Source organism: Ceratotherium simum, chromosome 18 (genome assembly GCF_057802395.1).
Source record: "Ceratotherium simum simum isolate JZ-2026a chromosome 18, ASM5780239v1, whole genome shotgun sequence".
Lineage (NCBI taxonomy): Eukaryota > Metazoa > Chordata > Mammalia > Perissodactyla > Rhinocerotidae > Ceratotherium > Ceratotherium simum.
The window spans coordinates 13,998,912-14,018,594 of record NC_141917.1 but is presented as its reverse complement, the minus strand read 5'-3'; positions in this window follow the sequence as shown (position 1 = coordinate 14,018,594).

The following is a 19,683-nucleotide window of genomic DNA, read 5'->3' as shown; positions in this document are numbered from 1 at the left end:
GTGAAGGTACAGCATCTGTAAACCTAGACGAAGGTCCTCATCAAGAACCTGACCATGCTGGCACCCTGATCTCGGACTTCTAGCCTCTGGTCCAGAACTATGAGACATAAATATTTGTTGTTTAAGCCACCCAGCCTATGGTATTTTTTGTCATAGCAGCTTGAATGGACTAAGAGAGTTGTGTTGACCTCCTAAATATCAATTTCAGTGATCTGTTTGGGCTTCATTCTACATGTCATTAGACACTATGGATCATCTGCTCAAACTCTCCCCCATGGATCATCCAGGACTTCACTCTCCAGGTTTTCCATAGCTCCCTGATCGTTACTTCTCAGTCTCTCTCACCAACTTCTTTTCCTTTACCTGCTCCTTAAACTAACTATGGGTTCCACCATTGGTCTGCTCCTTTTCTTGTTCTATTCATCTTACCAAGTGGTTTATTTTCTTTCATTATTTCAGCTGCTACCTGTATACTCGTGATTCCCAAATCTATATTTATCACCCTAACTTCTTCCACCCCAGACTTATATTTACAACTAGAGATATTTGGCATTTTTTCCTGGATGCCCTTCAAGCATCTTATACCTGCCAATAAAAATTGTACTCATTATTGCCCCAAATCCACTGAAAGAATAAATTAAACAAATGAAACAAAATAAAAACATGCAAATATATCTACCTGCTGAAGTTTTCCTCTTGGTGTAGCACTTCAGGGTGCAGTATCCCAGGCAAGAAATTTGTGAGACATCTTTGGCTTCTGTCTTTTCTCATCCTCCAAATCCAACCACCAACCGTTCACCAAAGCACGCTTATTTGTCCTCAGATGTGTCTCTGCATGTGCCCCTCATGTCCATGCTCATGACTGCCTTAGTTCATCTCTGGTCTGGCTCATTTGACTAGCCTTCCCATTTGCCCCAGTCTCCCTTTCCAGTCCATTGCATATATGGCCTATGAAAATTTCCAAGACTCAAGTCACATCATGTCATTTTCTTGCTTAAAGGACGAGTTCTAATGCCTCAGCAGGATACGGCTCTCTTCATCTTCAGGCTCCAGAGCTTCATATTCAGTTTCCTTCCCAGCGTTCTCTTCCCCTTGTACACAGATTCCAGGTGGTGGGGTTCAGGGCAGGCCACCCCAAGATGTGCCACTCTGGTATGTGGATTATTTCTAGCTGAAGACAATGAAGGCTCAGAAGACTCAGAAAGAAACTTTAGGGGCCAGCCCTGTGGCTTAGCGGTTACGTGCGTGCGCTCCGCTACTGGCGGCCCAGGTTCGGATCCCGAGTACGCACTGACGCACAGCTTGTCTGGCCATGCTGAGGCCGCGTCCCACATACAGCAACTAGAAGGATGTGCAACTATGACATACAACTATCTACTGGGGCTTTGGGGAAAAAAAGGGGGAAAAAAAAAGGGAGGAGGATTGGCAATAGATATTAGCTCAGGGCTGGTCTTCCTCAGCAAAAAGAGGAGGATTGGCATGGATGTTAGCTCAGGGCTGATCTTCCTGACAAAAAAAAAAAAAAAGAAACTTTGATTCCCCCTCCCCCACTAACTGCATAAAAGAATTTAAGATAGAAGTCCTGTCCCCAGGACAGGCCATCACCATAGATAACTCTGGGCATGGATAGGCTGGGAGTGCCCTGGCTAAGCCCATTCTTATCAAAGCTCTGAAAACCAAGTAAAAAGTAGAAATTATCCTTTGTAAGAGACATTTACGTTTATAAGGGAAATCTCCATTTGTAAAAGTATCTCCCTCTTTGTACCAGGAAGAAGGGGGATGACCTTATCTCTAGAAACCCTTATCAATGCAGAAGACAAGGACTTAAATCTGCATATTAACCTTACTCTTGTTTACTGTGCTTTTCTGGTAATCTCCCATAGCTGAGTCCCCCCACCCCCAACATCCTCCTTTGTCTTTAGCTGAAGACAGTATTTAAGATGAGGACCTCCGCCATTTTGTCGAGTTACCCAGTTTTCCTGGGTCTCTCCCATGTATACATGTTATAAAGCTTTGTTTGATTTTTCCTGCTATTCGGTGTCATGTCAATTTAATTCGTAGCCCAGCCAGAAAGGACCCAGAGTGGGTAGAGGATAGTCTTCCTCCCCTACACAGGCCAGTTGAATTTATGTAACTCCTTAGAACATGGTCTTCCATTTCTCCGTGCCCTTTGTTATGGACTGAATTGTGACCCCCCTCAAATTCATATGTTGAACCTCTAACCCCCAGTAGCTCTGAATGTGACTGTATAGGGTCTTTAAAGAGGTAAACTAAATTTAAATGAGGCTGTTAGGTTTCCTTATAAAAATAGAAAAGGACACTAGGGATGCACGCACAGAGGAAAGTCCACAAGGGGACACAAGAAGATGGCAATCTCCTAGCCAAGGACAGAAGCCTGAGGAGAAACCAGCCCTGTCAACACCTTGATCTCGGACATCCAGCCTCCAGAACTGTGCGAGAATAAATTTCTGTAGTTTAAGCCACTGAGTCTGTGGTATTTTGTTATAGCAGCCCTAGCAAACTAATATGCTCTTTTTACCTGGGGTATCTTTTTACTTTAGCTTTACCTGAAGAAGTATCTTTCCCTCAGTTCTCAATATGAAAAATTCCTATTTACTTTCCAAGAATCAGTTCAAATGACACCTCAGTGATTATTTTCCTGATTCCCTCTGGATAAATGACCCAACTTCTTGCTCCCACAGAACTTTGCCACTGCACCTACTCTGAAATTTATGTTTTCATCATCTTCAGAGGCCAGATTCTTGAAGGCAGTGTTTTTCACTTTTGGCTTCTCCCTTCTTTCAAAAATGCTAATCCAAAGGTCATCGTGTGCTGTATTTGGGTGGAAGACATATTTAGTTTACCCTTTTAGGAATTATCTTCTTAAAAATTGAGGTAACATCTAAAGCCATGAAATTTCACATGAAAATTCTCTTGAAGACTAGGAGAATTTAGAAAAATGGGCTGAAATTTCCGTAATGCAACCGTTGGATGGAGCTGAACAGCAGCTTGCTCATCTAGACGTTATGTTACCAACCTGAACCCATAGATATAAGCTTGTGACCCTTCTGTGTCACCTTTCCTTACTGTTTTCCTCAAGAACTACTGTGACGATGATCTGTCCCATCATTAATGGCGCTCATCTGCTCACCATGTGCCAAACATCAAGAATTCCTCTGAAGTACATTGTGACAACTTCTGGGATTCAAGATTTACTTAAATGTGCTTAAGGAATAAACTAAAAAATAGTGGTTTACCAAAAAAATCTGTTTTTTTTTTGTGATTGGCAATGGATAAGGGATTCTGCCACTTTGGAATGTTGTTGAGATTCTCAGGTCATTCAACTTTATTTAGGAGATCATGAAGACTGATGAAATCAGACAACGCTGTCTTCTTCTTTCCCCAAAAATGCCAGCACCTCTCCAAACTCGAGGCTCTTTCTTCATTTTTGTATCCACTACATTTTATCCAATGGAATGTTACCCAAAAATAGCAAAAATGTCTCTCTCTTTCAATATATACTACAGTAAATTATCTATGCATATGTTATATATATACGTCATATAAAATTTATCACAAGTATATATTTATATAATTTAGAAGACAATCTAATATCATTATATACTATATATAGTATATTTATATGATTTATAACATTTTATGCACATAATATATAATTTCTCTTTTGTCTCTGAGTATATGTGTATATGTATGCGTATGTGTGTATGTATGTAGGTATGTCTATATAAGACAGACACACTAGGTATTGGTGTGTCTATGTGTATATGTATGCGTATGTGTGTATGTATGTAGGTATGTCTATATAAGACAGACACACTAGGTATCGGTGTGTATATGTATTCGTATGTGTGTATGTATGTAGGTATGTCTATATAAGACAGACACACTAGGTATCGGTGAGTATATGTGTATATGCATGTGTATGTGTGTATGTATGTAGGTATGTCTATATAAGACAGACACACTAGGTATCGGTGTGTCTATGTGTATATGCATGCCTATGTGTGTATGTATGTAGGTATGTCTATATAAGACAGACACACTAGGTATCGGCGAGTCTATGTGTATGTGTATGCCTATGTGTGTATGTATGTAGGTATGTCTATATAAGACAGACACACTAGGTATCGGTGAGTCTATGTGTATGTGTATGCCTATGTGTGTATGTATGTAGGTATGTCTATATAAGACAGACACACTAGGTATTGGTGAGTCTATGTGTATATGTATGCGTATGTGTGTATGTATGTAGGTACGTCTATATAAGACAGACACACTAGGTATTGGTGTGTCTATGATGCAGCTACATCAGTTGGTTGTTTCAGAATTACAATATACTGGCTGATTCAAATTTTTTTTTTACAGTTTTATTTATTTATTTATTTTATTTATTTATTTTTTGTGAGGAAGATCAGCCCTGAGCTAACATCCATGCCAATCCTCCTCTTTTTGCTGAGGAAGACCGGCTCTGATCTAATGTCTATTGCCAATCCTCCGTTTTCCCCCCAAGCCCCAGTAGATAGTTCTATGTCACAGCTGCACATCCTTCTAGTTGCTGTATGTGGGACGTGGCCTCAGCATGGCCAGAGAAGCGGTGTGTTGGTGCGCGCCCGGGATCCGAACCGGGGCCGCCAGTAGCGGAGCGCGCGCACTTAACCGCTAAGCCACAGGGCCGGCCCTGATTCAATTTTTTAATATTACTTTTTAAAAATACAAATTCATGTTTTTTGCAGAAAACTTTGGAAAAAAATAAGCAAAAAGGGTAAAACTACTTATAATAGATAATCACTGTTGACATTTTGATGTAAGTGCCATATTTTATATAATCTAAAAAGTCATTGATTTTGAGATATTCCACTAAGAAAGATAAAAACCCAAGATGGGGAATTTAATAAGATAATAGGTCCTCTGGCTTCCCAGCCCTCCAAATAAATCTAGGACACAAAAGGTACACACACACCATACAGAAAGGAACAGAAAGAAACTTTTTTTATTCTAACTTGGTGCTGGATGGAGGAAGGGAAAAATCCTCCTTTGAGAATTTGAAGCACAAGTTGTCACCCATATGCAGGTTTGTGGTCTGAAATCACAGCCCCCATGTGGTCCAAATTCCTAAAGAAGAGAATTTAATTAATTAATTATTTTTTTAAAATTTAACTTAATTTAATTTTATTTTTTGTGAGGAAGATCAGCCCTGAGCTAACATCCATGCCAATCCTCCTCTTTTTTGCTGAGGAAGACTGGCCCTGGGCTAACATCCCTGCCCGTCTTCCTTCACTTTATATGGGACGCCGCCACAGCATGGCCTGACAAGCGGTGCATCGGTGCGCACCCGGGATCCGAACCCAGGCCACCAGCAGTGGAGCACGTGCACTCAACCGCTATGCCACAGGGCTGGCCCCAGAAGAGAATTTAATTTAAAAACTGGCAGAAGCAATTCCAAATTCTCTCCGCAAGAATTCAACCTCTTTACTCCAAACTGTCAGCAATTGTAAGACATAATCGATTTTAAGAAGAGCGCATCATAGAGTAGATGAGATAGTTCACTTTGACTATACATATATGAATTTTTTTCTTAAAAAAGTGAGATCATGCTCTGCATGCTTTTCTATACAGTGGTTTAGGGCATGAGTTTTAGAACCAGACGAAGCTACGTTCAAACCACAGCTTTTCTACTTACTGGCTCTATAAGTACTTAATCTAAGTACTAAACTTAAGCAAGTAACTTAACCTAAGAATTAAATTAAATAAGAACGTATTCACACAAAGTGCTTAACCACTGCTAGGCTCAGTTTCCTCATGCGAAATCAGATAGCAATAACGTGTACACCCCAGAGGCTGGGGTTGAGATGAGCTAAGCACAGCAACTAGCACAGAGTAGGGACTCATGATATTTAAAAGAATATCATCATTATTCCGATTTCTCACTGGGCAATGGGTCACAGCATCTTCCCATTACAGTACATGCAGATCTACACTTTCATATCTGAGAGCTGCCTAATAAGCTGAGAGAGAAAACAAGATGTTCTTCTTCAACATTTAGGCTGTTTCCAAATTTTCTATGTATAATCACAGCTGCAACAGACATCCTTATACACATATTTTGACATATTGAGACTTTTAAGAGAAATATCTAGAAGAACGCTACCCATTTTTTTTAAGGACTTTATTTCTTTAGAGCAGTTTGAGATTCACAGCAAAATTGAGAGGAAGATATGGAGATTTCCCATGTATCCCCTGCTCGCACATGTGCATAGCCTCCCCCATCATCAACATCCCCCACGAGAATGGTGCATTTGTTAGAGTTGTTGAACGCTCACTGACACATCATAATCACCCGGAGTCCATAGCTTACATTCAAGTTCACTCTTGGTGTTGCACATATCCAAAGATGGGTTTGGATAAATGTATAATGACATGTATCCACCATTATAGTACAGTACAGAGTAGTTTCACTGCCCTAAAAATCCTCTGGGTTCCACCCATTCTTTCCTCCCTCCCTTTTCAGACTGGCTTCTTTCACTTAGTAATATGCATTGAAGTTTCCTCTATGTCTTTTCGTGGCTTGATAGTTCATTTCTTTTTAGCACTGAATAATCCATTCACCTACTGAAAGACATTTGATGGTTTCCAAGTTTGGGCAATTATGAATAAAGCTGCTATAAACATTCACGTGCAGGTTTTTGTGTGGACATAAGTTTTCAACTCCTTTGGGTAAATACCAAGGAGCATGATTGCTAGACTGTATGGTAAGAGTATGTTTAGTTTTGCAAGAAACTGCCAAACTGTCTTCCAAGTGGCTGTATCATTTTGCATTCCCACCAGCAAGGAATGAGTTCCTGTTGCTCCACATCCTCCTCAACATTTGGTGTTGTCAGTGTTCTGGATTTTGGCCATTCTAATAGGTGTGTAGTGCTATCTCATTGTTTTAACTGCTCACTTTTTAAGTACTCTATTTAAAGTTATCTTCGTAGTCAGATACTTGCCTGTTCTACTTTTAAAAACTGCAGAGCAGGCAGGTATCTGACTTCTAATATGACCATAGACTCCTCAATTTGTTCTTTTATTTGACTTCTTAAAGACTTTCTCTCCAGCTTCCTCCAGGCTCAGTGGCTACATTCACTATCTTGAAACTGTTGTGGTGAAACTCTGTGTTCAATGCTTTTTTTCACTTGCAAATCTTTGTTTTTATCCCTCCTGGTTTTAATTTGCTAGTTCTACCTTCCCGGCATTCTCTGCTAGAGAGGCATCTGCTTCTGGTCCCACCCACTGGCCTTCTTCCTGGCAGTTGGAGTGCCTTTAAGAAAAGAATCTTAAATGAAGACTTGAAGCCTCCAGAGGCTCTGTGTGGAAAGGACAGTCAATTTTCATCGAGTCCAGATCATCAATCATGAGTCAAGTTTTGTAAGAGACCCTGATGCTCATATTTGGCCGTGACTGAGAAGCAAGCTATGAGTTGCAGAAACAAGGATTGCAAAATCCAATGATGATTTGTGAGGTCACCACTCATCTTTAACTTATTGACACTGCGACATACCAAGTATCAAAACAAAAGCTAATTTTACAATTAAAATAATAAGTTATGTGAAGAATAAAACTAATTCCACTGATAGTTCAACTAATTCGAAATATCACACTTTGGTTAAAATGAGAGAACCAGAGATATAGGCAACAATTGCCGACAGAATGGAGGAACCAGGCTAGCAAAATTTCAGGTGTCCTGAGATAACACAACTAACAATGCATCAGATAATACAGAACATAAAGTGACCCTGAGTCAATGTGTTGCTAATTAATGGTTGATGTTCCAGCACAAGTTAAAAAACAACACTGCCGCAGGAAAGACGTACAAGGTCAATGTAATAAGAAGAGACAACACTGTGTTTTAAATACTGTGACAAGCAGCTCAGTTGGGTGAACCCAATTGAAACATTCCTAACAATAGAAATTGAAGACATTGTTTAGAGACATTTCCCATGACATAGGATGAGTGGGAGTATTCGTCTTTTTATGCTGGCAAAACAAATTACCACAAATGGGTGGCTTAAAACAATACCCGTTTATTAATTCACAGTTTATTAATTCACAGAAGTCTGAGTGGGCTTGGCTGAGTTCTCTGCTCCGGGATCTCATAAGGCTAAAATCAAGGTTAGCAATATAGCAGGACTGTGTTTTTTAATGGAGGTTCTGGGGGAAGAATCTACCTCCAAGCTCATTCAGGTTGTTGGCAGAATGGAATTCTTACAGCTGTAGGAGTGAGGTCCCTATTTCTTTGCTGGCATTCTGTATCCTTTTTGTGGTCCCCTCCATCTTCAGCCAGCAAGGGTGTGTTGAGTCCTTCTCATGCTTCAAATCTCTCTGACTTCTCCTTCTGTCGTCTTCTCCTGCCTTCCTCCTATGCCAGCAGCGAAGCACATTCTCTCCTTTTAAGGGCTAATGTGATGAGATCAGGCCCACCCAGGACTCTCCCCTGTTTAAGGTCAAATGTGCCACATGACATAACACCACCACAGGGGTGATATCTCATCACATTCATAGGTTCTGGGAATTAGGGTGTGAAATCTTGGGGACCCTTCCCAGAAATTCTGCCTATACAGTGGGGTGCTGAAAACACACAGAAATCTCCAGCCTTTATGGACATTGAAATTAGAAACTCCTATAAAAACATATTTGTGGAGAAATTGTGTTGGTGAGCTTCCTTTTGGAGAGCTCTGACTGTAAAATAGCTTCAGTTCAAACTTCTGCATTCTTTTAGCATTTAAAATTTTTTTTCCCTCCCTGAGTAATTCGCCACTGGACTTTTGGAACAGTATTTTTTATATCAAAGCGACCGTCAAAGTGACTAAAAAAAGAAGTGGCTGGAGTTTTAATGAATACAAACTTCATATGTAATTAAAGCTTGGAAATAATACACACACCTGCAGTAATTATTTTAATGAGCTCTGACTTTATACTGTTTTTGTTTGGGGATAACGTCTCCTTATGAGGTAGCGTGGTCTACCAGAATTTTCTTACTTGTAGGCTTTTGTAGATTTGATCTGAGGAATATCTGAATCCATGTAACGTTGTGACTCAGGCTGATTACGTATATGAGATTTTGTTATTTATCCTTTTCTTTTTTTGGTGAGGAAGATTGGCCCTGAGCTAACATCTGTGCCAATCTTCCTCTATGTTGTATATGGGATGCTGCCACAATATGGCTTGATGACTGGTGTATATGTCTGCACCTGGGATACGAACCCCAGGCCACCGAAGTGGAGCATGTGAACTTAACCACTATGCCACCAGGCCGACCCCTTTTTTTTTCCTGAGGAAGATTAGCCCTGAGCTAGCATCCATTGCCAATCTTCCTTTTTCTTCACTTGAGGAAGATTAGCCCTGAGCTAACATCTGTGCCAATCTTCCTCTATATTGAATGTGGGTTTCCTCCACAGCATGGCTTGATGAGTGGTGTAGGTCTGTGCCTGGGATCCAAACCTGTGAACCCAGGCCGCCGAAGTGGAGCGCGTGGAACTTTAACCACTTGGCCACGGGGCAAGCCCTTATTTATCCTTTTTGATGTAACTTTGGAAAATATCAAGAATGAAAACTTGTCTTGTACCTGCCTTTATCTTTTGTTGTATATACTCTTTCCTTTATTTGTCTCCTTGGTTCGTTTTTTACTGTATCTCTCTCCTCTGCCCCCACAACTAGAATGTAAGTCCCTGAGGGCAGGACCACTATGTTATTGCTTCTATAATCCCTGACAGTGCCTGACATAGAGTAGGTGCTCAGTAATCTTTGTTGAATGAACGAATAAACAAAAATTAGGTGGGACATCAGTTTTCCTAGAGATAGTTCAAGCATGTAGAATTATGTATCTTTGTTTTATTAGAAGCTATTATTAGGAAAAGTGAGATGTTTCAGATGATTTAAATGTCATTCGTAGATGTGTGTGAAGTTTGGATCTTGGTAACCAAAATGAGAAACACCTCTTCAGAGTATTTCAGGGAAAGGTTTTCAGGAAATTGTGACTCCTTTAAACTAACCTGTGGTGCAGCCAGAAGTGGGTGTCACCTGACTGCAAGGACTCATTACCTATGCCACTTTTGGTGACCCAGAGACACAGTTGAGCATCAAGATTAAGAGGACTCTAGAGTCAGACTGTCTAGATTCAAACCCCAGCACTGCCACTTACAGCAGTGTACACTCAGGGAAATTTATTAACCGTTTTGTGCCTCAGCTTCTTCGTCTATTAAATGGGGATGATAATAGTATCTCCCACAAAGGGTTGTTGTGAGGATTAAATGTGTTGGCACATTTAAAGTTGATAGACCAGTGCCTGGCACTGAGCAAGAAATATGTGTTACATATGGTTGATGTTATTAGCTTCTGTTTTACTGGCTCTTGCCCCTCCTGTTACTATGTAGACCCTGACTTTCCTGTAGAGTTCACCCAAAGCATTTCTTAATGTTCTGAGAAATACTTAATTGTACCCAGGAGCAAGTCTTGCCAATATCTGGTTGTCTATGATGTGTTTTACTCATCTTTTCTTCCATCCTCTCTCTGTTGTGCAAGGCATCTTGTCTTAGTCAGCTCGGGTTGCTGTAACAAAATTCCATAGACTAGGTGGCTTGAACAATAGACATTTGTTTCTCACAGTTTTGGAGGCTGGGATGTTCGAGATCAAAGTGCTGGCTGATTTGGTTCCTTATGAGAACTCTCTTATTGGCTTGTAGACATCTGTCTTCTCACTGTGTCCTCACATGACAAAGAGAGAAAGTGATCTCTCTCTCTTCCTCTTCCTACAAAGCCACTAATCCCATCATGAGGGCCCCATCCTCATGACCTCATCTAATCCTAATGAGCTTCCAAAGTCCCTTTCTCCAAATATAGTCACATTGATGGTTAGGGCTTCAACATATGAATTTTGGAGAGAACACAAGTCCATAGCACACACCCCACGTTAGTGGGATGTTGTGATGCTTCTGCTGGTTCTTGGGCTCCTACTGGTAGGGCTGGTACTTGAGTACTGCTGTCATCTCTGCTGGGAACAGTCACACCTGCCTGGCCATGTTTCCCAGCCAAGAAGCACAATGTAAGGTCTGTGTCTAGATTCATTTTTTTGCATGTGGAGTCTAGTTGTTCCAGCACCACTTGTTGAAAAGATTATCTTTGCTCTATTGTATTGCCTTTGTTCCTCTGTCAAAGATGACTTGGGTCTATTTGTGTAAGTATATTTATGTGGGTCATTTTATGGGCTCTCTATTCTGTCTCGTTGATCTATTTATCTATTCTTTCACCAATATCACACTCTCTTGATTACGGTAGCTTTATAGTGTAGTGTCAGTTAGTTCTCCAACCTTATTCTCCTTCTTCAATATGGAGTTGGCTATTCTGGATCTTTTGCCTCTCCATGTACATTTTAGAATCAATTTGTCAATATCTGCATAATAACTTGCTAAGATTTTCATTGGAACTGCAATGAATCTACAGTTCAAGTTAGGAAGAATTGATATCTTGACAATATTGAGTCTTCCTATTCATGAACATGGAATATCTGCCCATTTATTTAGTTCTTCTTTGATATCTTTCATCAGAGCTTTGTAGTTTTCCTCATATGGATCTTGAACATATTTTATTAGATATATATCTAAGTATTTCATTTTGGGGGTTGCTAATGTAAATGGTAATTTTAAATTTCAAATTCCACCTGTTCATTGCTGGTATATAGAAAAGTGATTGACTTTTGTATATTAACCTTCTATCTTGCAACCTTGCTATAATCACCTATTAGCTCCAGGAGTTTTTTTGTTGATTCATTCAGATTTTCTACGTAGATAATCATGTCATCTGCAAGCAAAGACAGTTTTGAATCTTCTTTCCCAATCCATATACCTTTTTTTTTCCTTTTCTTGTCTTACTGCATTAGCTAGGACTTACACTACAATTGAAACTGGGGCCAACTTGCTTTAACTATCCTCAGTTAAGTTGTCTGTTTGCAAAAGTAGTTAGATGATGCATTACTAAAGCCCACCCTATAGATAACATCTCTGATGCTTGGATCATCAGGTAACAAGTGTAACATGTCACAGGTCAACACATAACAGGTAACATGGTAACAGGTTTAAGTTTTTCAGGAATTGGGAGTTGATTTCTTGTCCAGTTCAGGCTGCTTAGGACCACTGACTCATCAATCATGCCTGCACAGATGACTGATAGGTGACCTATTGTCATCCAGGAGCTGAAAACTCCACCCTCAGATCATGGTAATGCCACCATTATGTGAACATGCATCCTATGAAGAGCCACGAAGCTTGACTATGTTTGCACAGATCATCAATTACCTCAATTCTGCTTACTTCCAATCATCTATTCTCGCACTTCAGACCACCCCACCCTTTATCCCATAAATATGCCCAATCCTCATTTTTGGGGAAGATGAATTTGAGATTGGGTCCCCATCTCCTCACTTGGCTGCCTTGTGAGTTAAAACTTTTCTCTGCTGCAAACTCATCATCTTGGTGATTGGCCTAATCATGTGGTGGGCAAAATGAACCCGGTTCAGTAACACAATGTTGAAAAGCAGTGGTGAGAGAGGGCATCCTTGTCTTGTTCCTGATCCTAGCAGGAAAGCTATGAGTTTCTCACCATTAAGAATGATGTTAACTGTAGGTTTTTGTAGATGTTCTTTATCAAGTTGAGGAAGTTCCTTTCTATTCCTACTTTGCTGAGAATTTTTATCATAAATGGGTGTTGGATTTTGTCAAATGCTTTAATTGTGTGATGGTAAGGTGGCTCCATAGTCCTATGATTAGGTCTCAGTCTTTTGGTAAGCCTGGGTTCCTGGACTGTGAACTTTACCAGTTCTTCTTCTCAGTCTTCCTCCTTCGGAGGGAGGACTTTAGTGGGACAGGATGGCTAGAGCTGGCTCTAGTAGGGTATTTCCCTTCCCTCAGGTAGTTTAGGTTCTGGTTAGCTAGTTTCTCCTGAGGGCAGGCCTTGTTAGGAACAGAATGCTCTGGAGTATCTCAAACTGGTTACTTTTCACATCCCCCTGCCAGAAGCACAAGGGGTTTCTCTCCAATATTCACTGTGAGAACCTGGTAAGACTCCTGGAGGTAAAACTCACGAAAGTGTGGTGGGCCCCCCACCAAGATTGTGTTCTCCTGGAGCTTTTAACTGTTAAGCTTGTCTAAACTGAGTCTCCAGCAATTCTTCGATTACAGATCAGGTTTTATTACCCCAGCACAGTTCCCGAAATGGTTTCTGCTCATGGATTTCTGTTCCAGTAAATTGTGATTCTCTGTTTCTTCCTGTCCATCTCTCCAGTTATGGGGCCAGTGGTTAGCCCTGTGCCCTCACTTCTCTGACAGACCTAAGAACAGTTGTTGATTTTTTAGTTTGTTCAGATTTTTACTTGTTGTTAGGACACAGTGGTAACTTTTAAGCTCCTTACATGCTGGACCAGAAACCCCAAGTCCTCCAAATTTATTTTTAGATATTTGTTAATGATATTTCAATATTACTGGTTTCCTCTATAATATTGTTTATTCTATTTTATGATTTAAAAAACTGTTATTCTGAGTGTATAGATTTCATGAAAATGCCAAAGGGATCCACGGCACAAAAAAGTTTAAGAACGCTTGATCTAAATAAATAGAGAGTGAAACAATTTATGTTTGATTCCATTTTGCTGTGCAGTGGGGTCTTTCAAGTTTGGTAGAGATTTTATGGTGTTTTAGGGCAATGGGTGATAATCATATAAGGCAGCTTCTCAAAATGAATTAATCCTGTGACAACAGACACTTGCTAAATGCTTTTGTGCATAGAACTCATCCTTCACCTGTGCTGAGGCCCAGCTCAGAGCTGCTGTAGCCCCACCATGGCTCCTCTCAGATAATAATTGGAACATTAATGAGAATGGGAAGGAAAATCAGTGAAAGAATCAAAATATGACAAAATCTGTTAAAGAAAATTATCGCCATAGAGGCCTGGTTTGTAAGCCATTCAAGACCAATTTCCGAACAGGACACTGGATCTTCCTGTGGAAGCCACAGAGATTATAATGCAGATTCTCACTTGATATTGTCTCAGATCCAGTGTGTTTTTTCAAGCAGTTTTTAAAAACTCGTTGTCAGATAGGCTTTCAGTTATGTTTCTGGCCTCTCTTTCCCAACAGCTTCTCTCAGCTAACGAAGAAATGAGTGTCTCAGTGCTCACTAGGATCTGGAGAAGGGCACAAGACAGAAAACTCCAGACAGCCGTTCATCATCTGAAAACCAGGTATTCCTTCTGTTTTCAACAACGCCTGCTGCTCCCATTGGCAAACCTGATGGCACGCTACAGGGGCATTACTCCATTCAGGCTGCTGGCAGAACCCAGGGTGATGATGCTTTCCAGAAAGGCCAGAACAAATTGAACATCCAGCAGAAAAGAATGTGTGTTGACAAAATGGCCTGAGCCCAGTCTTCAGTAAAAACTGATGCTGTGTTTTTGGAGGATGTAGACACAGAGCACTGAAAGAAGGTTTAGCTTAAGGGGAAAAAAAGTAATAACAGAACACGCTCTGTTTCTTGCTTCAGCTCCTCTACTTCTAAAAAGACTAATTCAAGAATACAACCTAAGGGAAATGGCTTAGTATCCACCTATCCCAACTACATAAGTTATATAACACTGAGCCTTATAGCTTTTGTTAAAAACAAGCCACCAAAGAATTCCATAATTTCTTTACTCAAATGAGCATTTCATTAAAATAGTTGGGTGAAGAAGAATTTGAGAGTTTGGTGTTTTTAATGGACAACTTAAATAATGTTCAATGATCTTTCAGCTCTTCTTTTCCATTTACCAAAGAGTGATTATTCATCTAGGCAAACAGAGCCAAAAATTTCCAAATAGGTCTCAGGTCTTCTAGCAAATTCTCGTTCTATGATAAAAAGAATGTTTCATAAATAAACCTGCATATGCTAAAGAGAAAGAAGAGAAAAACTCAGGAACTGATATATGCATGACTAAAGAATTGTACTTAGGATTTAGTTTCACGTCTCAGGTGTGTGGCTTAAGCACCTTTGTTGAGGAGGGAAAGACCAAGCAGTTGCTCTAAACATAGAGTAACACTGGGTCATCCTTCTACTCCTCAGCTCCAACACTGTGGCTGATTCGGAGAAAATGAAGAGAAAGGCACAGAGGTTAGGGAACTCGCTAGTTTTGTTTACATCTTACCTGTACAGCGGTATTCTAGCTAGTGTTATCAGTTTGGGGAAAAGGCCATGTAAAATTATTTAAAATTAGTTATTTACGGAGGACATTTAGTTTCAAAATGTTTGGAAGAGTAGGATTATATGCAAGACAAGGGGGAATATATGCAATAAATCTGGCAGATTGTTAAAAAAATGGAATCAAAATCAAGACAGAATAGTGCCTACATTATGGATATAACATACACACTTCAAATTGACTACACTGAGGCTTCTTTACCCGGTGTCCATGTACCATAGTATTCAGGGAAGCTGCAAACACGGAAAAAATTACATTCTTATTTTTTCTAACCTCTAACTGAAATGGACAATAATGCTGGGAAAAGTAGAAGGCAGCAGGAAAAGAGGAAGACCAAATATGAGACGGATTGACAACATAGACAAAGCCATAAGCATGAGTCTACAGTAGATGAGTAGGGCTGTTGAGATCAAGACATTGTGGACATCACTCATCACTAGCATCACCAGGAGTTGGAGTCGACTTGTGGCACGTAATAACATAATAATAATAATACTAATATAAAACTGAAATTGAGCTTTTCCTTCAATTGCAAATATAGGTTTCATTAGACTGTCAAAGGGATTCATGGCACACACACACACAAAAAGGTTAAAACTTCTGCAATAGTAGTATCTTCACCAATAAATGAGAAAATAAGAATTTCTCAGGTTTGAACCAAAATATCAGTATTTTACAACTGGTAAAGATATGAATCTAGTAAGAAATGTTTTAGATCGAAGGATATTGATAATATTACCACACTCTAAATATGTATCATCTTAGTCTGTCTCTACAACTGATATTTTCAATTCAATTCTATTTGTTTATTGAGCATCTTCTATGAAGCAGGTATTATCAAGGCTCTGGGGGCTACAAAGATTGCAGAAGCTTTTAGTGTTTTGAAGGAGGCTACTAGGTACATGATGACTATGATAAAAGGGATGATGTGATATTTTTTTAATTGAGAGATGAAAAGCAAGTATTCAATAACTTACTTGGACTCTGTATGTATTGGCAGGGAGCTTAGGCACTCATAGTATTTACATATGCCTTCTTCCGTTCCTTCACAGACCCTGTTTCTTGAGCATCCACCTGTGTCAGGCAGGAAGCCAAAGTAGATGGGTAGTGTTTTGATAGGTAGCTGGAGACACCAATGTCCACTCGTCCATACAAAACTAACTTACTCTTCCTGTTAATCTCATGCATCTCTAACCAGGTGAGGTCATTTCTACCTCCCTAACTTCCTCATCAAGTCCTCCAGATCACTTGGACCAATGGACAGAAGACTGTAGAGAGATTGTCACAAATTCATTCATTCTTCTGGACCATAAGTGAAAGCTTGTTTCCCAACAATGGTGGTCCAGAAGTATTATTTGAGTCTTCAATATATGCTACTTTGGAATATCAAGACTTTTAACAGGTTTGGGTAAAGTTGACTCATTTGATTTGTTTACTCATCTCTGTTCAAAAAGAGATAATGGGAAGATACTGGACATTTCAGTCGAAATGCTGAGTCTATTGATGTATTGCTGAGACAGCTACTTTAATTTTCAAGAGAAATTGTAAAAATTTCCTCTTTTAAGTACCAGTTCAACTATAACAATATTTTAAGAATAATCAGCTGAGAAAATAGAAAACTAAGATCAAATACCACTTAAGCCTTATGTAAACTAAGCTAACTTCATGTTACACTTTTAGCAAATGGAATATGTATTTTTAAAAATTCTTAAGGTATTTGTCACTTAGCATCCCTTGTCCAGATGAGGATGTACACCTCTGCCCAATACCATGAGGAAGGTCTCCAAGCATTGGCCCTCACATTCTCTCTCAAGCTAAGAGATGGAACCAGTGGAACCAGGGCTCTCTTTGCCATGGAGTTTCAGTGCTGTGCTGATTACTAGGCTAGTAGCTCTGTACTAGCCACATGATCTTGGGCAAACTAATCTACCCAACCAGCAGTTTTCACATCCGTAAAATAGGCATAATGATAATGGTACCTACTTCACAGGGCTGTTAAGGGGATCAAATGAGATAACTCAGGTAAAATGCTTAGCAGAATGTCTTGCATATAGTGACACCAAATACATGTTATCATGTTGTTATTATGCACTCCAAAAATGAAGCCATTGACATGTACTTCACCAAGTTCCCAGTCTCTTCTGCATCTATAAATTTATTTTCTCTATCCCATACTTGCATTAATCAGTTCAGTCCCAGAATGAGGTGTACTTCCTCTTGATAAGGTTCCATTTTCCACCTGTATACTTGACCTTATTCTCTCACATCTCTCTCTAGATCTTCAATCTTTTCTTCCCTTTGGCTTTTTTCTTCAGTCTATAAACATAGGCAAACCTATTCTAATCTGAACAAAACAAAAACACTTCCTCTGACCCTATAGCCTGTACCCACACCCCCAGCTCCATATTTCTCTCCTCTTCTCATACAAACTTCTTAAGCTTTAGGACACAATCACCATGTCTTAACCATTTCCAGCCTCCCACTTTGCACTCTGAGTATACTATCTATTCCTCACCCTTGAGTCTTTGTGCAAGTTCTTCTCTCGGTTTGGAAAGTCCAGACTTCATTTCTTCATTTGGATATCTTCTCCTCACCAAAAACGATTCATATCAGTGGTTACCTCATCAAGAAGAACTTCCGGACTCTTCTGGGCAGTGGTCACAGATCTTCCTCTATGAGCCTATGTGAGTCCATCTTTCTCTGCTACAGCACTTATCCAATGTATCATAACCATTTGTGCCCCTCAAGAAGTGTTTGCTAGCCTGAGCTGACCTAAAATACTATGTTGGACAGCTAACCTTCATGATACCTTTTTAAGGATGTCAGATCAAGTAAACAACGAAGTAAATTAATAGGTAAAATTTCTCTCTTTCCTCCCCCAGAGAAAGTAGACCTCAGTTAAATATTAAAATATTTAGCTGAGGAATATTAATATGAGTACATTTCATTAATTTGCTCATCATTAATGAACTTTAGTTATTACATATGTCAATAGATGAACTGATAAATGGATGGATGTAGTAGATATATAATGGTCTAGGAGGCAAGAGACCTGAGTTCTAGTCAGGTCTGTGTGAAGCAACTCTGTGATCTTAGAGGATAAGATCTGAATTCTTATTAATTCTCTGAATCTGGTAATTAATCTCTTAATTTCTCGTTACTAGTTCTTCTTTCTTAATGTCACCATCTATAAATATGGAGATAATAGCATTTGCCCTGTCTATATGACAGAGTTGTGAAGAGATTCAAATGAGACAGTATATGTCAGACTTCTGTATAAATGGTCAAATTGTCCATAATTGTACAGTGTTGTTACTAATACAAACACAACTGTTATTCCCAAATAATTTATACTCTAATAATTTACAATTAATTGGCTAGTTATTTCCATCTCTACAATGAAATCATACCAAGACCTGCCACTATCTCTGTGTTTGTATTTACCTGTTTATATTAACGTTTCCAAGGTCATTTAAATCCATACTCTTGTATGTCAGAGATATCTAGGGCTATAGATTTATTTCTAGGCCAAAATCCTTGTTATTCTTGTTTAATTATAAGTAAATACCTTGAACATTCTGTCATGTTTTTCAACTTAAAATTAAATTTAAGATTCAACTTATAGTTGTAAATGGCTCTTTTAAACTCATTTTACCCTCAATTTCAGTTGAAGTTCACTTGGTGAGTATGTAGATGTGCTTGGTTGTCTAGCCAACAGCCCTTTTCCCTTCTTTCTTCTTCCTTGCTAACAGAATACCAATTTTGTTCAGGAACCTGACAGCAATGATTTACTAGCTCCTTCCCCAGGAGATGAATCATGATTGTTCTAAGTCAGTCATAGCAACCTCATGCCTCTTTGCCAGTGATTGGTTTAGGGGTTGGCATGTGACCCAAATCTTGCCCATGAAACCTGAGAAGTCTATTGTAGAGGAATGAGAGATGTTCTGAGAAAGATTTTCTCCCTAGAGAAAAAAAAAGACATGCAAGAAAAAGCCTTCTTCCGCTTTCCTTCCTGCTTTTAGATATTGTTATGAGAGGCAGCCATCTTGAAACTGTGGAGGAAAAGTCAGGAGGCCTACAGAAAAGCTGACATTGGTAAGCTACTAAATTATTATTATTATTATTTTTTTAAATTTTTTGTTTATTGCAGTAACATTGGTTTATAACATTGTATAAATTTCAGGTGTACATCATTATACTTCTATTTCTGCATAGATTACATCATGTTCACCACCCAAATACTAATTAAAACCCATCACCACACACATGTACCGAATTATCCCTTTCACCCTCCTCCCTCCCCCCTTCCCCTCTGGTAACCACCAAATTAACCAACCTTGGAATTGCTTACCATTAAGAAAATAAAAAGGCAGGTCAAAGTACTGGAGAAGATATTTCCAACAAAAA